General features: G+C 47.1%; 1 long non-coding RNA gene across 1 annotated transcript; it reads left to right on the top strand.

The window, feature by feature from the left end:
• Window positions 1–656: 656 nt before the first annotated feature.
• Window positions 657–9999, top strand: LOC149434228 (uncharacterized). The gene is made up of 2 exons (XR_016308790.1): window positions 657–1032; window positions 8919–9999. It is a non-coding gene; the product is annotated as an uncharacterized LOC149434228 (long non-coding RNA).
• The last annotated feature ends 1568 nt before the right edge of the window (window positions 10000–11567 follow it).

Genomic DNA, 11567 nt, shown 5'->3' with positions numbered 1-11567 from the left:
ACTAAGCAAAAAAACTGTAAGATATAGAAACACAATTTATTTCCTACTGTAGCAAACCACTGGGCTGATTATTTTAAGTGACTTCTTATTTCTTTGCAGCTTTTTGGGAATATGGCTGCTAATCCTGGAAACGCTCAACTCTTGCCTTTACTAGAAACCTTGGAAGACACATCTACCTCACATACAGAACAGACAGATGCTTATCTTGCAATTGCAAAGTGAGTACAATTGCATTTTGGAGCTAGAAACATTCCAGATTGTTGCGGTGCAGAATATTGCAGTGGATGCAGGAATTGATTTACTAAGGAATACCTAGCCAATAAATGTTAGTGAACAAGGGGAGCTGTTTTCACTCAATACCAACTTTTCTAGTTGAACAGCCTATTCTTAAAGTGCATCTAAGCCACAAAAAAATGAATATATTGCAGCTTTCTAGTCCTTAGATGTGGTGGCTGCACTAGTTTTCTTCCTTTATTTTTTCCCCTGATGATTCTCCAGTAACAAAACTGCCGTAGGATGACAATGCCTACTCTCCCTTTTGTATCAGCAGAAACAAGACAGGACTACAGAATGCTGTCCTTCTCTTATTGTACATACCAGAGGGGAGTGCTTCTGTACACCTTAGAGATAATAGTTAGCAGAGTGCACAGTAAGTTATCAGCTCACCAGATTTCTAACAAGATCAACAGGTATTTTTTGCACTTATCAAGCAGATATAACAAAACCCTTTCAGGCTGAATTCACACTAGAGCGGACAGCTGCCAGAGTGCTTTACCTCTTTGGCAAGCAAATTCAGCTAAAACAACCCCATGGTGTATAATCTTCCATTCTGATCTTTAGAACTATTTAGTGGTGAATATTCCTCCAAGTAGAACATTATATTCCACAATAAAATATTTAGGGTAATGTATATCAGTTTGTGTGTAATAATTTGACATTTGTCCTCTTTGTAGCCGTCTTAGTGGAGAAGATGGGAACGTTTTCAATGTCTTGGTTGGAAAGCAGTTCTCTCGTCTCTTTGAAGTTTTTAAGGTGAGAAGGATAAAAGTCTTACCTTTTGTGTATGATTTATCTTAACATAAAATGTGTGATTATTGGGGATGAGCGATTAAAGCTGATCTCCGGGTTTTAGTGAACTTTGAATAGTTTGGACCAAGCTAGTCCAAATGTACTGTTTACATCATTAACAGATGCAGCACCTCTATAAACTGTATGTAGCATCAGCCACATATGCGTTGCTGTGTTCAGGCTATGGGACTATGAATGAATACAAAGGTTCCTCAGGCTGAGGTGGAGACTGTGAGGGCACCCAACCGCCTGTGAATGGCTGAGCAGCACTCAATCCAATTTGACAGCTGCTGGAACACAGTGCTGTATGTGGCTGAGACGACATACCTGTCTATACAGCGCTCACATCCACTTCATCTGTTAAGTGAAGTAAATTTGTTTATGCCAGCTTGGTCCAAATGACTTAAGTTCACTGAAATCTGCAGTTAGATTTGAATTCACCTACAGTTGACACCCATACATTTTTTCAGAAAATCTCTCATGCAAGAATGGGGATCGTACTTGAGATTGGTAGTCGGAAAAAATAGACATCTAAGTGTCTGACCAGCATTTGTGCTGCCTTAATGTAATCTAGTGCTTCACCTTGCAAATAAGCCCTATAATTGAAGTAAGAAACTACATTTCCCAGCAGTCAATGCAGCATTTCTGCATAGTGGGTGTGTCTCATGGGCGTGTCCTTGTTTTTGTAAGCAAACTGTCTGCATGTGATCTGCTCTGATGGGCAGGGATTGGAGTGCAGAGAGGGTCTGTTGTCGTGACATACGACACTGTCGTGTTCTCAGGGTATTCTGGGGAAGCAGAAGTGTAGTCATTGCACTCAAATCCTGAAAAAAAAAAACAGGTTTTAATAGTACAGCGGGTAAAATAAGTATTGAAAACGTCACCGTTTTTCTAGGTAAATATATTTCTAAAGGTGCTATTGACATAAAATTTTCCCGAGTCATCTTCTAGGACAGCTTCACTTGAGAGATAGGGCTCCTCCCAGGAAACACCCGCTCCACCTTTTCCCCTTTATAAGTATCCTCTCTCCCAGTGGGCCCTCAGTATTAGTGTTTCCTCCGGCCAGGACGGAGCTACACCGGTTTTTTATTTTTTTCCCGGCTGTCTGGCGAGGTACAGAGGGCCCCTGGCTGAGGCCCCCCCTTCCTCCTTTCTCTAAGGAAGGCAGGGGCCTTGTGGGGGGGTTTTCAGCCAGGCTCATCCTATGGACAGACCCTTCGGGGTGGGGGTGACAGACCCCGGATGGTCCCAGCGGGGCTCTCCCTGGGGGGGCTGAGGTAAGTCCTGCCTGTTCCAGGATCCCGGCAGCATGGCCAGGGGGTGAGGCTGTCGGGGTCAGGACACCGCAAACGCGTCACTTCCGGGCGCGGGACGGCGTCATTTCCGGCGCAGGAAGCATGGAGCTGCGGCCGCCATGTTGGAAATGGGCGGCGGACCGCGGAACGAGCCCACACCACGGCCGCTTTTCCACGTGTGGCCGTGAGAGGAAGGTCGGCGCGCAGGGACCCCAGGGAGGGGGCAGAGCCCGCCAAACCGTGAAAAACCGCCGCACTGAGGAGGAGTTCGCGGCAGATCTGTCTGGGCCGGGGGAGGCCTGCGACAAGGTAAGGGCCTCCTTTGGCCGCCACTCTCCCCCTCCCCTCCCCCCTCTGGGACCCTTGGGCACCCCCACACTCATCTCCCCCCCCCCACTGCTGACTTTTTAGGATGTTGGGGGAGTGCACGGGGGGGGAAATCCCTGGGGGGGGAGCCTCCGCGGTTGATGAATACCTATGTCTCCTTGTCCCCAGATGGGCCCACAGGAGGAGGATAGAGGGGAAAGAGAAGCTCCTTGCGAGCTGAAAAAGAAATGCGCCACTTGCAGAAAGAGGCTGGCGAGTTCTTGGCGGAAGCAACTCTGCCAAGACTGCATAGATAAGCTTATCAAAAAGGAGTCTGGGTCCCTCTTTAAGGATTTCTTACAGAACATGATGCAAGAGATGTCCAAGACTTTTCAGAGCTTTAGGGAGCAGAAGCAGGGACCGGCCCAGGACGAGCCCCGACCGGGCACTTCAGGCAATGCCCAGGGGGGGAAAAAGAGGAAGCAGGACCAGGTAACTGTCGCAAGGGGAGCCGAACCGTCGAGTACTTCAGACTCGGAGGAAGGCGAGGTCGAGGATCATGACCCAAAAGCACAAAGATTCCTTTTTCAGGCAGAAGACACGGAGTGCCTTCTGAAAGTGATCTACGAGACTCTGGATCTGGAGGAGGAACAGCAGGACCTCTCTCTCCATGACCAGCTGTACACAGGGCTACAAAGAGCAGCCGCACATTCCCAGTGCACCCTGCCCTATGGTCCACTATCAGGAGGGAATGGAAAGAGCCGGAGAAAAAGGCTTTCTTTCCCAAGAACCTTAAGAGGCGATTCCCGTTCAAGGAAGAAGATGCTTTCGTGTGGGAAATCTGCCCGAAGCCAGATGCCCCCCTTTCTAGAATCTCGAAAGCGACGGACCTGTCCTTCGAGGACAGCGGGTCCCTGAATGACCCAATGGACCGGAAAGCAGATACATTCCTGAGGAGGGCATGGGAAGCGTCCGCGGTGAATTTCAAGCCAGCAGTTGCAACGACGTGTGTCTCCATAACTTTGGATGTATGGTTGGGGCAGCTCCGCTCGCACCTGGAACAAGGCACCCCGGCGGAGGAACTCCTGAAGTCGCTGCCGGTACTGGAAAAAGCGGTGGCTTTTATTGCAGACGCATCAGCAGAAACGATCAGATTCTTAGCTAGATCAACGGCAATCATAAATTCCGCGAGAAGAGCTATCTGGCTAAAGTCTTGGCAGGGGGACCTTGCCTCTAAGTCCAAACTCTGCGGTCTCCCCTTCGAGGGAAAACTCCTCTTCGGGCCGGTACTAACTTCGGTCTTGGAAAGGTCGGCCGATTAAAAAAAGAAGAGCTTTCCAGTCCCCAGCAGGCAAGTAGGACGAAAGGGGTTTCTCCTCAACAGGCAGTACACGACGATTTCAAAGCCAGCGCACAGGCTGGGGCGCAAGGAGGGGCAGGAACGAGTCAAGGGGCAGGGGAGGTTTCCTCTACAACCCCAACCAGAATAGACCCAAGACCCAGCCCAAGTGATTGGAGAAGCCAGGTGGGAGGCAGGCTGGGGCACTTCCACACACAGTGGCTGAAGATCACCCAGAACACTTACATTCTAGAGGCCATTCGCAGAGGTTACAAAATAGAGTTTTTAAGGCCCCCCCCTCAAAGATTCTTCGCAGCACCCCTGCCAAGGGACAGGGAGAAGGCAGATGCATTGGTGGACCTCCTGGAAGGGATGCTCAGGCAGAATGTGATTTGCCAGCTGGAGGAGGAAGAGAAGGGAAGTGGGTTCTACTCCCATTTCTTCCTAAGGAAGAAGTCGTCCGGTACCTACAGGATGATACTAAATCTGAAGAAGGTAAACAAGTTCGTGAGACCCAAGAAGTTCTGCATGGAGACCTTATACACGTTAAAAGAACTCTTGTCGCCAGGAGCATTCATGGCCTCAATAGATTTGAAAGATGCATATCTGCACGTCCCGATAAGGGAGGAATCGAGGAAGTTCCTGAGGTTTGCGCTGGAAGGCGCAAAAAGAACGATTCTGTTTCAGTTCAATGCACTCCCCTTTGGCCTGTCATCAGCTCCAAGGATATTTACCAAGATCCTGGCGGAACCCCTAAGCATCTTGAGGCTGGAAGGAATAAATATCATCCCCTACTTGGACGACCTGCTTCTATTTTCAGATACAGAAAGAGGCCTGGGGTCCCACGTCGAACGCACAATATCTTTTCTAGAGAGCTTGGGGTGGTTGATAAACGAGGAAAAATCACAGCTAGTAACCTCCAGGAGGATCACGTACTTGGGGTACGTCCTGGACTCCGCAAATGTTTGCTCATACCTGACAACGGAAAAAGCTCTCAAACTGCAGCAAGACACAAGAGCCTTCCGGAGGATGTCGACCTGCACAGTAAGGACCACAATGAAGCTAGTCGGGAGCATGACAGCCGCAATGCCAGGGGTGCAATGGGCACAGCTCCACTCCAGGGTACTACAGAATCACACCCTCTCCCACTGGGATGGCAGCCAAGCAGGTCTGAATTCCAGGATCTGCCTCACGCACAAGGTGAGGGAATCACTAAGGTGGTGGGGGAACATCCACACCTTGGAGGCGGGAAGGAAATGGAAGCAAGCCAGCCCAGTGAGGATCACCACAGATGCAAGCATGACCAGGTGTGTGGTGCTCATATGGGAGACTGCCTAGCCCAGGGCAGATGGGATGCAGAAAATTCAAGGAAATCAACGAACTACAAGGAGCTGTCGGCAATCTTCAAAGCGCTTACGGCTTTTCAGGAGAGGATAGAGGGGAGAGAAGTCCAGATTCTATCCAACAACACAACGGCAGTAGCATACTTGAACAGGCAGGGGGGCACGAGGTCCCCGAGGCTGATGGAATTGGCAGGAACCCTCCTGACCTGGGCAGGAACCTAGAGTCCATCACTGCGGTGCATCTAAAAGGGAATCTGAACCAGTTGGCGGACCAGTTGAGTCGGAAAGAGGTCACCCAGACAGAATGGTGCCTCAGCCGTTCAGCATTCAATCAAATATGCGCCAGATGGGGCACCCCCTCTACGGATCTCTTCGCCAACAGCCAAAATGTGAAGCTGGAGAGATACTTCTGCCTGCAGAAGGACCCCAGGAGTGCAGGGATAGACGCGCTAGCCCAGCATTGGGAAGGAAACCTCCTCTATGCCTTTCCTCCGTTCAGATTATTACCAAAGGTGGTACAGAAGATCCAGTCATCTCAAGCCACGGTCATCCTGATTGCACCATTTTGGCCCAAAAGATCATGGTTCTCCCGGCTGAGGGAACTAAGCTTAACAGACCTATGGATGATACACCTTCACACGATTTACTTGCCCAAGGGGGAGTGCTACATCCTCACCCAGAAAGGCTGCCCCTAGCAGCGTGGCTTCTGAACGGGACAGGCTAGTGGAGAAGGGACTGTCTGAAAGAGTGGTCGCCACCATCTTGGACGGAAGGAAGAAATCAACAAACGCCATATATGATAAAGTCTGGAAGAAATTTTCCACCTGGAAGGACAGGAACGAGGAAACCGAGGCTCCCATCTTGCATACAGTGCTTGAATTCCTCCAAGCCGGGGCGGATAAGAACCTGGCCGCTAATACCCTTAAAGTGCAGGTAGCGGCTTTGTCAAGCTTTCTGGAGTTGAGGTTGGCGGCAGACCCGTTTGATAATCAGGTTCCTGAGGGCTATCTCCAGGCGCCGAGCCCCGTCCACATCGAAGTACCCCACATGGGACCTGGGCACGGTCCTGAAGAGCTTTCAGCAAGGGCCTTTCGAACCACTGGAGGAATGTTCCCTCATATTTCTAACTCTGAAAACTACCCTCCTTATAGCATTAGTTTCCGCCCGCAGAGTCAGCGAATTGCAGGCTCTATCAGTGATCGAACCATACTGCACGGTCCTGTTGGACAGAATCATCCTCCGCACAGATGCGGCATTTCTACCTAAGGTCGCGTCACATTTCCATAGGTCACAGGAAATAATACCTTCCCTTGATGTCATCCCAGGCAGCACGGAAGAAGGGGACTATAGCAAAATCGATGTGAGAAGATGTTTGATTGCATACATCGAACGCACAAAAGCATGGAGACGTTTGTCCCGTCTTTTCATCCTATTCCAGGGTCCAAAGAAGGGGGACAGTGCCTCCAAAGGCACCATCGCAAGGTGGATAAGAGAGGCAATCTCAGAAGGTTATAGAACTGCGGCCCTGTCACCTCCGGCCAGCCTAAAAGCACACTCGACAAGGGCCACCGCGGTCTCCTGGGCGGAAAAGGCGGGGGCCTCCCCCGGACAGATCTGCAGAGCCGCAACGTAGTCCAGTTTCGCCACCTTTGCTAAGCACTACAGATTGGATCTGATTGGCAGCAATGACCAGGCGTTCGGCAGTAAGGTCCTACAAGCAAGGGGCCCACCCTAATGTATGTATTTCTATTCAACTCCTCTCAAGTGAAGCTGTCCTAGAAGATGACACGGGAAAACGCAGTTATTTACCTATTAACTGTATTTCCAGGAATCTTCTAGGACAGCATAACTCCCTCCCGATTGCTGTGTGATTATGTACTGATGTCTAGGTATGTTATGAATCTGTGATGGGTTGTCTCTATTACCGTTTTTATTTTAAGTGAAGCTGTCCTAGAAGATTCCTGGAAATACAGTTAACAGGTAAATAACTGCGTTTTCACCACGTCAGTAATAATCCGTGCATACAAAAAAAAATAAATACTTCATCCAAAATCCTTGTTGGTAATGACAGCTTCAAGATGCCTCCTATATGGAGAAACTAGTCGCATTGCATTGCTCAGGTGTGATTTTTGGCCCATTCTTCCACACAAGCGGTCTTCTAATCTTGAAGGTTCTGTGGGCCTCTTCTGTGAACTCTGATCTTTAGTTCTTTCCATAGATTTCCATAGGACTGTGTGTGTAAATCGCACACGTTCCCGCAGCCGCACAAAAAGTGTGTTGCTTTAAGGAAAGTGGTGTCAAAGCACCATGTGATTTCTGTGCGTCCATGTTTTTAAAAAAGATTGCAGGAAACGCAGCTGTGCCCTTGCAAACGTGACACGCAGAACTGCGAAGTTGTGGAACCTACGCTTAATGATGAAGCTGCTTTTTAAGACCCGTGAGCTGTACTTAAAGCTATGGGGCTTTAAATTATTAATCTGCTAATTTTTCTTGCTTTTTAAAATTGAATTTAAAGATTGCCTCAATTAAAATTAAAAAAAAGCAGTCCAGGTTATAGGCCATTTAATCTATTCTGTTCTCAGTTTAATTCTGTCTGATCCAGGCTGCGTAATTCCATGAATTCTGAGCCTGCAACATTGCAGCAGATTGCTGCGATTTTAGTTCCACCATTCCTCCCAAGCTCTTTCCATTCCTGCATTTTCCAGTTTAGGCACGTACTGTATGGCAGTGCTGTGCAAGTACCATTGATACTACTGTATATTACAATTGAGACTCTAAAAAGGTGACCACCGATAGTTGTAAAGCTTTCCACACACATTACAATCTTATTGTAGGGTCTGGGGTTTGGTGGAACATTGTAGACTGAAATATCCTGAGGAGCTGACCAGGGGTCTTTCGTTTCCATTGAAAAAGAGAGGGAGGTGGGAGAGCCCTTATCGTGTACTAAACTCAGAAACAAGGGTACAACGGTTCCACAATAAAGAAAAAGGTCAAAATGGACTTGCAGCTGTTGACTGGTCACCCAGCAAGGGGGGTGGGGGACATGCAGCATTCCTAGTGCACAGTGTGGACACGGTCTATGCCTCGGGCATTCCCGTTCTGTGGGGGTTCTCAGGTGGGTGAATGCATTGATAGGAAGAGCCAGCACATAAAAGGCTCTCGGTAGTTCCGATTGGCTGAGGTGTCCGATGTGGTAGTTCATAATAATAATAAAAAAATGTATTTGGTGAAATAAAGTAATTGGATGTTCTACTAAAGCAGACGACTCCTGCCTATCCTTTGAACAACCACATTGGGTGTCTCTGCAAATCAAACAACTGATGGGCATTTTTTGCACTGACTTTCTGCCAATATCTTATTGTAGTCTTCTTTTGGATCTACCAATTATGTAATGCAAGGGCTTGATTGAATACAAACTGACTGGAATGTTTAGGAAGGTTCTCCTATTATGTTTTGATGTATTGCAGTCAGATTGTAACATGTATGGTGACCCCTAGAGTATTGGTGTATTTCATGAGTTTTTTTTTTCAGTTACTTCACCATAACTAATCCTTGCTTGCTTTACAGACCTGCCTGAAGCATCTGCCACAGCACCTGTGGAATCTGCAGCCACCCTAGACCTTGCTGCACAGATTAGTACACTTTCTTTGTTGGTGACTACAGAGGAGCTTGGAAAATATTCTGGAAGCCAGCTTTTTGAAATGCAGGAAAAACTTGGGACGATATCGAACAGCATTCTTCGGCATCTGCAGTCACGATGGAGTTCACCACCTCACGACAGCTCTGTTTAGTTCAGCTCCACGTGTCCTGTGAAATTGCCATTTATCAGGACGCTTTTACTTCCTTCTGATGAAGCATTTTTAATACAAAGACTGCCTACATTTGTAAGAGATCCATCATGTTTTGTTCCTCTTTGAGTTGTACCACTCTATACACTGCTTCAACTAGATGTTTAAACATATTGATTCATTATTGTAGGTTTAAGACAAAGAATGAAAGTGTTATTTAAAACAAGTCTTTATTGTATAGAGCAGTTCCAGGACACAATGCTGACATTTCTATATCCCTGGTAGCTCTGTGATTGGTCACCCTTTGGGAGAGGATTATCTGGACGTAAAAGAAAAGATATTAATTTGCATGCCCAAAGCAACCAGCCAGATGTCACCTGAAGTTTTCAAGGTTCAAAGGTGAAACTTGTGGGCAGTATGTTAATTTGTTTCTTCCCTTCAGTTTTATGAAATTGTAGTGTACAATGCTATTTTTAAATGTTCACCTTGGTATTCTGCTTCTGTACCTAATATTGTAAATTTACTTTGGTGACATGTTTTCTCGTGGACTGGAAAGAGTATTTTTGGTAGCTTTTTGCTTCTGAAAGCTTTATTCGATACAAGTCTCAGAATACCACAGTATGCTAATTTTCATGTTGCCTTTGTTGTACTGATACACTTTGTCCTTTTTTTTTTTTTGTAAATTCTGTAAATAGCCTCACTGAAGGTTACTAGTTTTGATAGTAATCCTCTCTGTACATATAATTTAAACAGTTGGTTCCAGCAGAATTCTTAATATTCACTTGCTGCATGTGTTCTCTTTTAGATCTAAAATGTAAAATTAAAACTTAATTTTAAAACGAATTAAAGTACTTTCTCAAGTTTGCAGTAATAGTTTTTTCCTTATGAACTGTTATGCATTTGTGGTATTTGTAAATGGGTGGCTTTGGAACTGCATTTTTTTTAATTGAACAATGCTGTATACAGATTCCATGTGAATGGGAACTAGGGATATCATTGGGGGAAAAAAAACTTTTATATAAAAATACAAATCAACCTGAAGTCTTTATATTAACAGACCAACAGAGAGGCTCCAAACCTGGCCAAATTAGACTTTAACCACTTAATCTCCAGAAGGTTTTAACCCCTTCATGATCATGGCACTTTTTTGCTTTTCAGCACTGCAGCTTTAACTAGCAATTTCTTGGTCATGCAACACTGTACACAAATGAAATGTATATAATTTTTTCCCCCCCGGTTGTCTTCCAGGACAGACCTTGAACGATTGAGCTCCTTCAACCAGGACAGGAAACACATTGCTTCAAGCTTCTTAAGATGGTCCTACAGGAACATGGCCATTTTGTGTTTACTCTGTCGGGAAAAAGCATGTTGACTAGAAGAACTGCTTTTTAAGCAGCAAGCCATGTCTCAAGGGCTGCCCAGGAAATGTGCCCTCACCTGCAGTTCTTTACTTTTTGGCCTCAAGTCCCCTCTGCATCGGTGTAGGAATGTACCCGCTTCTACCTCTTTCCAGTGCCAGTGAAGGAGCTGGTTAGAATGGCATCCATCCTTGGCGCGTTTAGGTCAGGCAGTGCTGAGGGAGTGCCTTCCTGGAGGCCGGATGTGACGCAGCTAGCCTGGAAGATGCTGGGTGTCATGATTCTGGGGGATGTGATGTCCTCTCTGCACCAGAGGCTTCTGGTTTCGGCCTCAGAGGCGCAAGAGAAAGGGCAGGGCTGATGCTTATTGCTGGACGCCGACAGCATAGGCCAAAGGGTGCTGGGCGCTAAAGAATGCAGGGGACATCATGGAGGCTTCCTCCTAGGCTCCTGCTATAAAACCAGTAGAAAAGCAGGCTATATACAGTATATTACCAAAAGTATTGGGACACCTGCCTTTACACGCACACTGGCATCCCAGTCTTAGTCCGTAGGGTTCAGTACTGAGTTGGCCCACCCTTTATTATTAATATTATTATTATTATTATTATACAGTATTTATAAAGCGCCAATAGTTCGCTCAGTGCTGTACATTACAGAGGGGGACAGAACATGTGACAGAACAATACCAATACAATACAAAACATGAGGGGATTGAGGGCCCTGCTCTTTCGAGCTTACAATCTAGGAGGGAGGGGATGGTGACACAGGAGGAGATAGCTGGGGGGGATGGAGTGGTAGGCAGAGTGGAGGAGGTCGGCAAGTTAGCAGGGGGTGGTGTAGGCTTCCCTGAAGAGATGGGTTTTCAGGGTGCGCCTAAAGGAGAGGAGAGTAGGTGATAATCTGATGGGTTGGGGCAGGGAGTTCCAGAGGATGGGTGACACCCTGGAGAAGTCCTGGAGGCAGGCATGGGAGGAGGAGACCAGGGAACTAGAGAGAAGGAAGTCTTGTGAGGAGCGGAGTGTGCATGCTGGGCGGTACTTGGATATTAGGTCAGTGATGTAGTTCGG

Source organism: Staurois parvus, unplaced genomic scaffold (assembly GCF_062004578.1).
Source record: "Staurois parvus isolate SC_StPar_1 unplaced genomic scaffold, SC_StPar_1.0 ptg001803l, whole genome shotgun sequence".
In the NCBI taxonomy this organism is placed as follows: domain Eukaryota; kingdom Metazoa; phylum Chordata; class Amphibia; order Anura; family Ranidae; genus Staurois; species Staurois parvus.
This window is presented reverse-complemented; position numbering and strand designations above follow the sequence as displayed.